Source organism: Biomphalaria glabrata, chromosome 1 (genome assembly GCF_947242115.1).
Source record: "Biomphalaria glabrata chromosome 1, xgBioGlab47.1, whole genome shotgun sequence".
Classification (NCBI taxonomy): Eukaryota; Metazoa; Mollusca; class Gastropoda; family Planorbidae; genus Biomphalaria; species Biomphalaria glabrata.
Window position 1 is genome coordinate 26,852,828 of NC_074711.1, and position 13,768 is coordinate 26,866,595.

Here is a 13,768-nt window from a genome sequence, read left to right on the forward strand (position 1 = left end):
GACCTTCTGAGTAGTGACCTGTATAGTTATAGAAGTAGACCTCCAGGCTACTGGCCTGTATAAATATAGTAGTAGACCTTCTGAGTAGTGACCTGTATAGTTATAGAAGTAGACCTCCAGGCTACTGGCCTGTATAAATATAGTAGTAGACCTTCTGAGTAGTGACCTGTATAGTTATAGAAGAAGACCTCCAGGATAGTGACCTGATTAGATCTAGTAGTGGACTAGATGGACACCTAGATCCATGTAGGAAGTCGTGATCTTAGGGTAGAGACGTTAAAAGAGAACTTGAAGCAAACATTTTCCTTTAGATTCATACAAATATACCACTAGTTGTTGTTGAGGAAGTTCTTAGACTGGGAGGGGGGGGGGGTGTATTCTCTAAACTGAATGTCTCCTGTCCCCCATACAATTGAACAAGATTTGTTTCGATGTAAAACCTAGCTCATCCCAAACAGTTCTATATTGTGATCATTTAAAAAAACATGTGAAACATTAAAACATTTAATCTAGCAGCTAAATGTCAGTCCGTACCTGTAGAGATGTATCTGAATAATGCATACTGTGATGTTACTAGTTCAGGCTGTCTTGAAGTCAACCAATTACTCTGCAATCGTTTGGGTGTAATTGTTCGGGTGTATTACGTGTAGTTGAACAACAATACAAACAAGAACTGGCACATCGATTTTTAACTAGTGAAGAGATGTAGTCGACTCTGATGAACAATTGTACATGGATTTATTCTGATAAAAGGCCACAGTAGAAGTCTCTGTCACTAAACACGTCGTTACCCTGGAATATTCTATCGCTAACTGATTTTCCGGTCTCTAACCCAACATATCCCAAACGTCACTAGTCCCGTTCAATATGCGTCTCCTATGGTGCGTCGCTAAATAACTAACCTATATAAATAAGGTGTCTAACAGATTCCTCCCCCCCTTGAAAAAAAATATGTCAATATTTTTCCACTACTGTCAAGTCTTACAAGGGCATTTTCAATTTAAGGGGAAGACAACAAACATAAAATCTTGACATCTTCATCTTGACTTGACAGTTCCTCATATTCAATGTCAATGTTCATAACATTCCAGAATCATCTTCATTAGTACACAGTTCATCATGGAGGAAAATGTGGCATCTTATGGGCACGTCATACACTCACAAATGTTCTTCACTGGCAGTAATCTGATAAAATACAATATTTCAAAAAAACAATTATAGACTTTATTTCCACATTCAATAATTTTTTTCCTTACCACCCTTTTATACGCTTTTGTCCATTTTTCTTTTATACTCACCCTTTTCCATAGAACTAACTTTCGTCAATGATATATGAAATGATTCACACAAAAAAAAATATCCATACTTACTTTAAATGCTTAACATCAAATTTACTTATCTCCCTTTTCCATAACATATAAATGGTGTCAATATATTAATATATATTACATACTCAATATAATCATAGTTTATTTACAAAATTATTTCATTTCAATGTCATTCTAGACAATAGATCAGCTACAATATTCATAGATCCACTAATAGCTTTCACTTCAAATTTATATTCCTGTAGTGCTAAGAACCATCTATAAACACGACTGTTTTTCATGCTCTTTTGCTGTATATACTGAATAGGTTTATGATCAGTTAATAATATGAATTTCCTTCCTATTAGATAGCTCTCTAGCTTAGTAATTACCCATATTACAGCTAAGACTTCTCTTTCAATGACACTATATTTTTTCTCTGCCTCTGACAATTTTCTACTTACATATAATATAGGATGTAAGTTATCATAGTTCTGCATTAGACAACCACCAATAGCATTACCAGATGCATCAGTTGTGACATAAAATATTTTGTCTTTATCAGGTAGTCTTAATATTAATTCATGACTAAAAACATCTTTAATTCTGTCAATAGCTTTCACACATTCCTCATTACAGACTACTTTTTGAGGTTTTCCTTTTTTAAGTAAGTCATTTAATGGATTCACTATTTCTGCTAAGTTCTTTATAAACTTTCTGTAATAATTTACTATTCCTAATATGCTTTTAATTTGTCTTTTTGTTGTAGGTATTTCAATATTAAGTACTTTCTTTATGTTATCTTCAATAGGGCTAATCATGTTGTTATTTACTTTATGTCCTAAAAAAATTATTTCCTCCAATCCTATTTCTACTTTTTCTGCTTGAATTGTAAGTCCACTTTCTTTTATTATTTTGAACACTTCTTTTACATCTACCAAATGTTCCTCCCAACTATTATTAAAAATACATATGTCATCCAAATAGCAAATAACATTTTCTTTGTTTCCAATTATCATGTTCATCATTCTATTAAATGTGGCAGGTGCATTTACTAATCCAAAACTCATATAATTCCATTGAAAAATACCATATGGTGTTACAAATGCTGTGTAAGGTTTTGCATTTTCTGTTAAAGGTATTTGCCAATAACCTTTAGTTAAATCTAATTTAGTAAAAAATTTTGCTCCATTTAATTTATGTAAAATATCCTCTATATTTGGCATTGGATATGGATCAAATTCTGTGATGTTGTTAAGTTTCCTATAATCAATACATAACCGTATATCTCCATTCTTCTTTTTGGCTATCACAATTGGTGAAGCATAAGGAGATGTTGATGGTTCAATTATACCTGATTCTAGTAAATTGTCTATTTCTTTCTTTACTTTGTCTTGTAAATGTAGCGGTATTCTATATGGCTTAAGCTTGATAGGTTTTGGGTCTGTTACTTTAATGTCATGTTTAATAATATTTGTTTTTCCTGGTATGCTGGAAAAAATTTCTTTGTATTCCTGTATTATTTTAGTTATGTCTTTTGACTTTTCCTTAGTTAAATTATTAAGATTAATCTTTTGCCAAGTTTGATTCTCTTTTGTTTCTATTACAGGTATTTCCTTAATATCATTTTCATTGTGATTTTCATTTGTTATTATCATCAAGCATTCTTCTCTTTCTGAAAATTTATTTTCTATTTCCTCCTGAATGTTTTGTATTAACTCATCTTCTCTATCATGATACAGTTTCAAATTATTTATGTGATATGTTTTAATTTTCCCATTTATTTCAATTTGATAATTCACATCACTAATTTGTTTTATCACCTTAAATGGACCTTTCCATTGTTTACCAATTTTATTTTTCAGGTCATTTATTAATATTAATACATTGTTTCCTACTTCTAGTGTTTTCAATTGTCTTTTCTTATTTATATTCTCATGAGCACTTTGTTTGTACTTCTTATTGTTGTTATATGCTTGAGTCCATATTTCTTTCAATTCTGTTGTGATTGTTGTTTCACTGTCATTATTTAATTTATTCTCATTGCCTATTAGATTTTCTTTAAAAACATCTAATTCTTCTCTAGGTTTTCTTCCATGTATTATTTCATATGGTGAAAATTGTGTTGCTTCATGGATGTTGTTTCTATGAGCAAATAGTACATAGTTAATGTAATGATCCCATTTGTTCTGATTATTCTGAATTATTTTTGTTAGTGATGTTTTTAATGAACCACCATACCGTTCACATAAACCGTTACTCTCTGGGTGGTAAACCGAAGAGTATATGTGTTGTATATTGTATTGTTTAGTCCATTTCTTAAATTGTTCTGACTTAAACTGAGATCCCTGATCACTCAATATAATTTTAGGTATACCATGTCTTGTAATTACTTTTTGAGTTATGGCATTAATGATATTTTCTGCACTTGTATTTGATAATGGGATTGCTTCTGGGTATCTACTAAACATGTCTATTACTGTTAGAATGTATTTATTATTATTTTCAGTTTGAATTAAAGGACCTATTAAATCAATAGATACTTTCTGAAATGGTTCTGTAGGTTCATCCATTTCTTGAATGGGTGCTTTATTCACTAGGCTTTTGTTAGATCTCTTTTGACATATGTCACATGAGTTTATGTATTTGTTGATTGTTGCTTTCATTTTGGGCCAAAATACTTGTTTTGACAAATTCCTATAACATTTCTTTACTCCCCTATGTGCTGCTAAATTATTATCATGTGTCATGATTAAAACATCTTTCCAATATTTCTGTGGTAAGACAAGTTGTTTTATTTTCTTGTTATCATTACTTGTTTGTCTAAATAATATTTTATTCTCTATACAAAATTTCTCCATTGGATTATTATTGTTTTTATCTGATATTCTTGAATAAATTTTCCCAATAATATTGTCATTCATTTGTTCTAATGCAAATTTGGGTATTGTTTCTTTTTCACTTTGAGATATTTGTGTTTCAAGACTATTTTGTGTTTCATTTTCTATCTCTCTTTCCTTAACATCTGTATTTTCTATTTGTATTACTTTACTGGTTTCTTTTTCTTCATCATTACTTATTACATTTATTGTATTTTCCTGTTTCTCATCTTGTTTATCCATTGATCTTGTTATTACCATACTTGTTATATTTTGTGTTTCTATGTTTTCATGATTTTGTCTTATGTTTTTGTATTTGTTTTGCCAGTCTTCTAATTCTTTTCTTGAACATTCTTTAACTCCTTTTATGTTTCCTACTAACATATCATATCTCATTTCTGGTATTGCAATGCCATCACAATAACCTGTGAAAAATGGAGTTTCAATGTACACCCTTATAGCTTTAAATTCCCTTACGGTGCCATCTGCTAATTCTACTTTCCTAGTAAACCCTTTATACCAATGAGGTTTGACAAATTTAGTTTTTACTGCCAAAGTGTTACAACCTGAATCTCTGATTAATTCCACCGGAATTCTATCTACAAACCCTGGGTACACTGCAAAATTGTTCCTATTTCCTTCCATGAAATATACCCTATCTGTACCTTTATTTTTGTATTCCCTACTGTAACTCCTATTTCTATAATTTCCCCTGTCATTCCTATCTCTACTCCTATATCTACTGTTATTTTGTTCATTGTACCTATTTCTACTTCCAGACCTACTATTCCCTCTTCTACAGTTAGCTGCTATATAACCTTTTCCTTGACATTTAAAACAGGTTATTTCACTATATTTCCTATTTCCACTATTTGATCTGTTTCTATTTCTACTTCTATCAACATTTTCTTTGGTGTATCCTATTAAATCTACTTTGCTCTTATCTCTATCAGAAAATGGTTTATTTGGATAGGCATTTTTGTATACTCTCATTATTTCTGTTATTTCATCTATAGTTTTTGGGTTTCTTTCTCTAATAAAAGATTGTAATTGAGGATCACATTTATTTACAAAGTTGTCCACTAGAATAAAAAAATTTTTAATCCCTCATAAGAGTTATTCACTTTTTCTAATTTTACCCACTTATTGAAGAAATCCTTTTCCATATTAATGGTAGTTTGGGGTTCTATTTCTAATGATGGTATATTGTCAAAATATTTCTTTCTGAAAGTTGTAGCATTATGACCATATGCATTCAATAACTCTTTTTTCAAAACTTGATAGCTATCATCAATATGATGGTCATGATTTTGGCATATTGTTAGAGCTTCACCATGAACAAAGTCTATCAGTATTTCAGACCACTCTTCTTCAGGCATATTAAATGTAGACATTTTTGCCTCATATCTTTTCAAAAAATCACCAATGTCATCCTTCTGTTCATCAAAACTTTGTATCTTTCTCTTTAGCCATGTCTGCAAATTAGGGTTGTCTCTTTGTGTGGTAATATTATTTGAGTTATTTGTGTTATTTCCTTGTTCAATTTGAGCTCTGGCTTGTGCTGCATCCAATCTCATCTTCTCCATTTTAGCTTCATGCTCTCTAATTTTTTCTCTCTCTTTGTCTTGCCTTTCTTGTTCCTCTTTTTGCTTCTCATATTCTTCCTTTCTGATCCTTTCTAGTCTTTGACGTTCTGTTTCTTCCCTCACAACTTGCTGTACATAAGCTGCTAAGTCCTTTCCTTTTAACTCCATGGCCTTTCCATCCTGCATAGCTGTTTCCTTAACCTCCTTAAGGTCCACATATGATGATGTAGCCATTGTATTTTATTTTATATATATTTTTACTTAGCCTATATTGGTTATGGCTATACTTTAAGCTTATTTTATATTCAAGTTTTTACACACTTTTATACAAGTTTTAAGTGTTATGTCTCTATCTATAGATTTAGTAAATAAGTAAATCTAGTCTGAGTTATATTCAGATCTGTATATTAGATCTAGTATCACACAAATTTAAATCTAGTATATTATAGTATGTATAATATTACCATTTAGATCTAGTTATCAAGAGCACTATGACTATTAGATCTAGTATGAATAACTATGATCAATTTTAAAATTTGATGTGACTGAAGTGTCTTGAGTAAATTCAAAGACTGTCTAGAGTCTAGATCTAGAGTAGATTATGGTTCTATTCAACCATATGAAACAAATATGTTTATACAATGTCAAATATATCTTCAACAAGATATATATATCTAGAATGTACTACCTTCATTCATCTTTCAATTAATAATATTTCAAATTAGAGTCTAGATGATTTAATGTACCAAAGAGATGTACAAAATTTGTAGATCTATATTTAGCCAGACGACAGTGTTTGACTACATAGCCAGTTTCGGCATTATTCTCATGGCAAAATCATATTTGATTTTAACCGCTCAAACTAAAATTATTTTAGTCTGATTCACAGTAAAAGAATCCTACCCGCACTTTCTATCATTAAGGGAAAAAAAATACAGATCTAATTAAATTAATAAAAATAAATAATTTAAAATAATATAAGCAAATGAAATAATTAAATAAGACTATCGCTATGGGTTGGGATATGACAATATGGCACACAATGATAACGTCACGAAGTAACTAGGCAACAACGGATATGACGTTTACACAAACAAAACAATTACAACCCTAAACGTATAATATAGCTTTTCATCTAAATTATGTCTTCTACCCCGAACGGGTTTAAGGCTTCAGCACCACCTGAATTTTACTCAGGCTAACATACCAAATTTAGACAAAATCTATTTCTAAGGGCAATCTAAACATATATTAATAAGAAAAATGGCACTTAGCTTTTGATAAGAAAGATCTCTTTGTTCGGACTCCCGAATATGCTAGATCACAACAAATTCCACTGCCTCTCTTCCAGTTCTGACTCTGTTCTCCGGTGCTACCAGTATCCCACGTAATGCCACAGATGTCCTGATATGCCACAGCAAAATGTTTCAGTTCCTTCGACGACTGTTGATGACTGTATGTGTAGTTCCGACGACTTTGTGTACACAGTTACTGACGAATAGGTTAACGGTTCTTCTGGCGATGACTTGACTTGTGTAGACGACTACTGACAAATAACAGTCTCTTGACGGCAACTTGATCTGGACGAATGACGAATAACGAATTTCTTGACGATGACTTGATCTGGGCTGACGAATAACGACTTTCTTGACGATGACTTGATCTGGGCTGACGAATAACGGTTCTCTAAAATAGTTCACTGCTTCTGCTGCTACTCTGGTAGTACGACGAAGTTTGCTGTTGTACTCTGCTTCACTAGACCAAACTGTCCAATGTAGACTAGGTGAGACCAAGGTCACCTCCGACGACGTTCCGTTATACGATTAACGGTTTTCAACGAAATTAAGTGGATGTAGCTGTTTCCACAACTTCAATATCAACAAATCTAGATATGGTCTAGACCGACGTATACTAAATAGATCAATGTCCAGCAAATACGATTTCACTAACCTTCCAAAGGTTAAACACAGTGACCGTTATAAAAGTGGCAAGCAACCGGTTCAATGAGCAAACTGCTCCACAAGAATCTCTCAAAGGGTAAGACGACAGAGCGATTTAGTTAGCTACCAAACTTGTAGTACTCACAATACTTCTGACAGCGGGCAAACTGTCCTTCTCGAAACTGACGAGGTAAAACTTGATACTCGATGTGGCTCCTATGACGAAGAAAAAAAATATGTCCAACAGGTTCACTAACGATCTCTCACCCGTTATGAATGAACGGTTTCTCTGGTTGTAGGTCGATTCAGCATATGAAGATCAGGCGTTGCGATGATTACTGTCCTGACGAAGGTCACCCTGAGTTAACGGCTCGTTGAACGTGCGATCAAACAGGCGACGACTGCATGTAGATCTAGAACAAAGTCACTCTGTGATGATGCTGTGTTCAGCCGTACTCCGATGAAATTTTATATCTTCGAGTGCACGACCCTCACCTGAGTAAACGTTCTGCTTCGAGGTCCGTTTCGATGTTCGGCTTCATCAGGGGTCCGGCTTCGAGGTTCGGGGTCGCCACTGTGATGTTACTAGTTCAGGCTGTCTTGAAGTCAACCAATTACTCTGCAATCGTTTGGGTGTAATTGTTCGGGTGTATTACGTGTAGTTGAACAACAATACAAACAAGAACTGGCACATCGATTTTTAACTAGGGAAGAGATGTAGTCGACTCTGATGAACAATTGTACATGGATTTATTCTGATAAAAGGCCACAGTAGAAGTCTCTGTCACTAAACACGTCGTTACCCTGGAATATTCTATCGCTAACTGATTTTCCGGTCTCTAACCCAACATATCCCAAACGTCACTAGTCCCGTTCAATATGCGTCTCCTATGGTGCGTCGCTAAATAACTAACCTATATAAATAAGGTGTCTAACAATACATACAGTACGGTTTTAATGAACCTGCAGATGTTGATGTGAAAGATAGTGTTACATCCCTAGTCTGCAAGTGATTAGCATTTGAAATGTTGTTTGCTGGTGCTTTCAAGTTTTATAACAATTACAGAAAACATAAAGCAACGTTTGGTGTCAGACATAGCCGTGAGAAGTATTTTGGCTAACTTGGGACTTGGATTCTTCATAAGATCAATAGCTTGGGAACTACAGTTTGTGCGCACTGATGAGGAACTGTTGCTTTTGTGTTGTAGGAGCCTACAGGGATTTACTGACTAATGTCCTCGTTAAAAGTGTCTTTAGTTGGAACCGATGGACAATTTAAATTACAAGAATAATAAACGATTAGTGAATAATGTTCAACTGGCTCTCTTTTAGGACCTTTACATTTTCTTTGTCTTGCGTTTTCTGCCAATGTTACTCTATAGAAATACTGAATTTAAAAATACATTTTACAATTAAGTAATTAATTCATTTTAATCTTTGAAATGCATTCTATTTGAACAAAAGTAAAACATAAGCAAGAAACTACAGACACTCACAATTTGACAATGAAAAAGAAAATCCTTTTTGCAACCTCCGACTATAGAGACAAATTCATAAACTAGTACCCAGACTAGTACACAGGCTAGTACACTATCTAGTACACAGACTAGTACACAGGCTAGTACACAGACTAGTACACAGACTAGTACACAGGCTAGTACCCAGACTAGTACACAGGCTAGTACACTATCTAGTACACAGACTAGTACACAGACTAGTACACTATCTAGTACACAGACTAGTACACTATCTAGTACACAGACTAGTACACAGACTAGTACACAGGCTAGTACACAGACTAGTACACAGACTTAGTACACTATCTAGTACACAGACTAGTACATTATCTAATACACAGACTAGTACACAGACTAGTACACTATCTAGTACACAGACAAGTACACTATCTAGTACACAGACAAGTACACTATCTAGTACACAGACAAGTACACTATCTAGTACACAGACAAGTACACTATCTAGTACACAGACTAGTACGCTATCTAGTACACCCTCCCAACTTTTATTGATTCGGTGGTTCAAACGTATACAGTCCCTAAGAGTCCATCTAATTGGAATGTTTCAGTCACCTAGATTGCATTTAGGCAATAGCTTGATTGTAGTATTTTATGTCTTGACTCAAAAACAGGTTAAGTAACACTAGTCTGTAAACTTTCTGTGTCGTTGACAGTTTTCTAAATAACACAGTATACCCTTAGTGTCGAAGCCTTAGAAAGCAGAAAATAAACGTTGGCGGGGGGGGGGGGGGGTTAGGGAGGCGGGAGGTGGGGTTGACGATAACCTTTTTTATACTTTAGAGAAACCTGACGATGTAAGGGTTAAGTAGCACTCACACCAAGTCACTTACACCAAGTCACTCACACCAAGTCACCACAACTAGATCTTTCCATTTCTAGCAACCAAAACACTGGTACCTTCCCTCTTGTTTTAGCCGCCACCTCCTATCGTGAAATGAGTGATTGTGTGCGATCAGAGCGCACGGTTTGTAGTTTCCTATTACTGACCGGCGCAGAGCTTTGGTTCCACTGGAGCTAATCATTACTCAAGGGGATGTAATGCTTCCAAGTCAAGTCCGCCTGATTTACTGTTCTTATTGTCTCGGTCACGGTCCGTGCTCTGCAGTTTTGTTTTGTGTTTCCCATAGTTTAGATTCTCGATATTTTGTGGACTTCCGATTCAATACATCGGCAAGTTATTACATGCCCAAGGTTTTTGTTCTTCGAAGGTAATTATTGATCTTTTGTTGTTAATTCATGTACTCTATGTAGATCTAGTTCTTTGTTTTGAATACCAGATACATGACACAGCATTTGTTCAGAGAAGTTATGTTTTACTTGTTGAACTGAGAAGTTATGTTTTACTTTTTGAACGGAGAAGTTAGTTCTGGCAATAGCTTCAGTACACAGGGTATCAGCAATATTAACCAATCTAAACTATTTATTTTACTTCTTTTTATTTGCATATATGCATTATTTTTTTTGTTTTATAGCATTTTAATAACGTACAACTCACATATCTTGAATTTCTAATTTTAATTAGCATAAATGAAGTGAAAGGTTTCAATGATTAACAGCGAATAATATGACATTCTGTGTGTATACAATACATATTTAGACAGTTGGAGGGGGTGTCACCTAATTCCGATCTCAACAGCTGTACATAAAAAAAAATGTTTCTCAATAATTTCTTCAGTTGGTTGAGCAAGGAGTCTGTATTTATCGATCTGTTTCAGTCTGTAGTTAAAACAGAACTTACAATATTAACAAAGTGTCTCGTTTTCAAATAGTTTATTTATCGTCCCATAGTTTTCACTGACCTTGACCTGATGCAACTTTCTAAATAATTGTTTGACTGATGATCGAAATCAGTTTTAATATTGGCCACGCATCACTAGTGCCATTCAGACGACCAATGTGACCTGGTGTAAAAAGATAGGATAGAATCATTGATCTCGTGTCATTGATCACACTTTGTTACGTAAATGATTGTCAACTCAGATAAGATTGTCAACTCAGATAAGATTGTGCACTGTGAAATGTTGAGACGTCAGTGCACAAAGGACTGATGTAATATAAGAAAATACATGGAGTCATTTCATATCATTCTTATCTTTTGCCTATTCTATCAAACAAGAAATGAAATCATTTCAATAAACTATTTGGACGACCTTGACCTCAGTATTTTAATATCGATAAAAACAAAGGGTCGATAATATTCTAAAGCGTGGACATAAAATATAAAATCTTGGTCAAACCTGGACGTGTGATGTCGGAGATTTGGGTGAACATGTAATAATCTTTAATTCTGAAGACATATGTCAGACAAGCAAAACAAATTATAATATATTTTGGAGACTATTTGTTTTCTTTTACTATAGAGTATTATTTAATGTAAACATTGACTGGCTATTCTAAAAGAAACAAAATTTTTGGTTATCTTCTCTCTATCTATCTATATATATATAATTCTCTTCTTCCCTCGAGAGTTTAAACAAGAAGTAAAGGAAGGTTCACTCTCTTATTTCTGCGGAGTCATCCCACGAGATAACAAAAGGGTGGAGGGGAAGAACATTCACACGTCGCTACGGATGGCTGCGCGCTAGACTGTCAAACCCTGCCCGCTCCCATCCTCCTTCGTCATGCAGGAGGTTTGGACTAAAAAGTAAACTATCTTCCACTCTGAAGGAACATCCGAAACATGTAAAACATTTTACAAACAAACATTTTACAAACACTAACTAGCAGGGCCGGACTTAAGCATTCTGGGGCCCTATTCGAAACGGAATTCGCGGGGCCAAGTTTGGGAGGGAAGCGGACAATAAGTGAAATTTAAGAGTTTGAATTAGAAAATAAATTCGTCTATGCATTTTATTCATTCTATACTACGTACAGAATTACTTTACGAGCCTTGCATGTAGCAAAGTCATTCAGTATATCATAATAATTATGTTTCCTACATAGATCCCGCTCAATAGCAAGAATTACCAAATGTTTCAATCTATCTTTGACAATTGTTGACCTCAAGTAATTCTTCATTAGTTTGAGACGCGAGAAGCTTCTTTCACCTGATTACACAATTTTGGGAGATTTCCACGAGCTCCTGGTAAATCGATAGGAGGGGCGGGAAATCTGTTATAAGTTATAAAATGGTTTAATTTAATAATTTATACACCTTGAATTAGCGCGGATCCTAAGAAAATGCGGATCCTTTAAAAGTGAGGGCCCACTGCGGTCGCATTGATTGCAGTGGCCTTAGACCGGCCATGCAAAATAACGGCGTATGCTACGCCCCCCGATCGACTAGTATATATATATAATTCTCTTCATGGCTCAAGAGTTTGGACAAGAAGTAAAAGAAAGACTACTCGTTTATTTCTGCAAGTCGGACGGACTAGAGTTACCCTATGAAAAAAAAACAGGGGGGAGGAGAGAACAAGTAGTATTCACCCGTCACAAAATAGCAGGGCCGGACTTAACCTTTGTGACCTAGAAGTCATGAAAAGATCACTCTTTTTAATTTCTAATACACGTATTTTTAGCGGCGAAAAAAAGAGGGGAGGGGGAACAAGTAAGCTACTCTGTATTCATCTGTCATTAAATAGCAGGGCCGGAGTAAACCGTTGTGGAGCCCTATCCGAAACGGACTTTGTGGGGCCAAGTTTGGGTAGGAATACGGATAATAAGTGAAATCTTAGAGTTTGTATTAGAAAATAAATTCTTCTTAGAATTTTATTCCATATTGAATGACACCCCAAAATGACAATTTTTATCTATATATTCAGGAGATTTGAGTTTTCAAAAGATTTAATGATTTCCGGAGATATTAGGACTTATTCGTATATTTTGTAATTTCAGGAGATTTCTAGGAGCTCCTAATAAATCAGGAGGCTGCGGAAAATCTGTTATAAGTTATAAAATGGTTTAATTTAATAAATTACACCTAGGATTAGCGTGGGTCCTATGACAGTGCGGGGCCCACTACGGTCACATAGGTTGCGGTGCCCTATGGCCGGCCCTGCAAAATAGCGGCGTATGCTACGCCGCCGGTCGACTAGTTGTTGTTTTTTTATTCTTGATTACACAATGGCAACACTTAATGTTCAAAGGAGAGGGGGGGGGGCTCGGAGAAATAAGCAAAAGAAATAGGAAACAAAAGTTTCAACATTGGAGCTAAAAGACGAAATAGAAAAGTTGTTTTTATTCGTACTTTCCAACCAAACCAAATTTGTAAACATTGTCTCTTCTTCATCATTAAATGCCAATGTTCTGTCTATCAGTGTGTTGTCTTGTTCAGGTCTAGTCAACTCGAATTGATGATTTAACTGTGGTGCAAGGCTATCTCTGCAATGACATTGGCCATGATGTTCTAGTGTGTCTAATTTCTTTACACGTAGCTGCAAAATAAAAATTGTGCCATTGTGTTTTGAAAACAAAGTAGGAAAATAAAAATATTATAGAAATAATAACGATAATAGTCCAGTAAGGGTTTATCTGAACCATTGAGAGAGTAATTGATGAAACATTTGACACTAGTTT

At 34.5% G+C, this 13,768-nt stretch overlaps 1 long non-coding RNA gene across 1 annotated transcript; it reads right to left on the minus strand.

The window, feature by feature from the left end:
- Nucleotides 1–721: 721 nt before the first annotated feature.
- On the minus strand, nt 722–8,650 carry LOC129926417 (uncharacterized). Its single transcript, XR_008778075.1, has 2 exons — nt 6,461–8,650; nt 722–1,185 (listed from the first exon to the last, which is right to left on the minus strand). It is a non-coding gene; the product is annotated as an uncharacterized LOC129926417 (long non-coding RNA).
- Nucleotides 8,651–13,768: the final 5,118 nt, after the last annotated feature.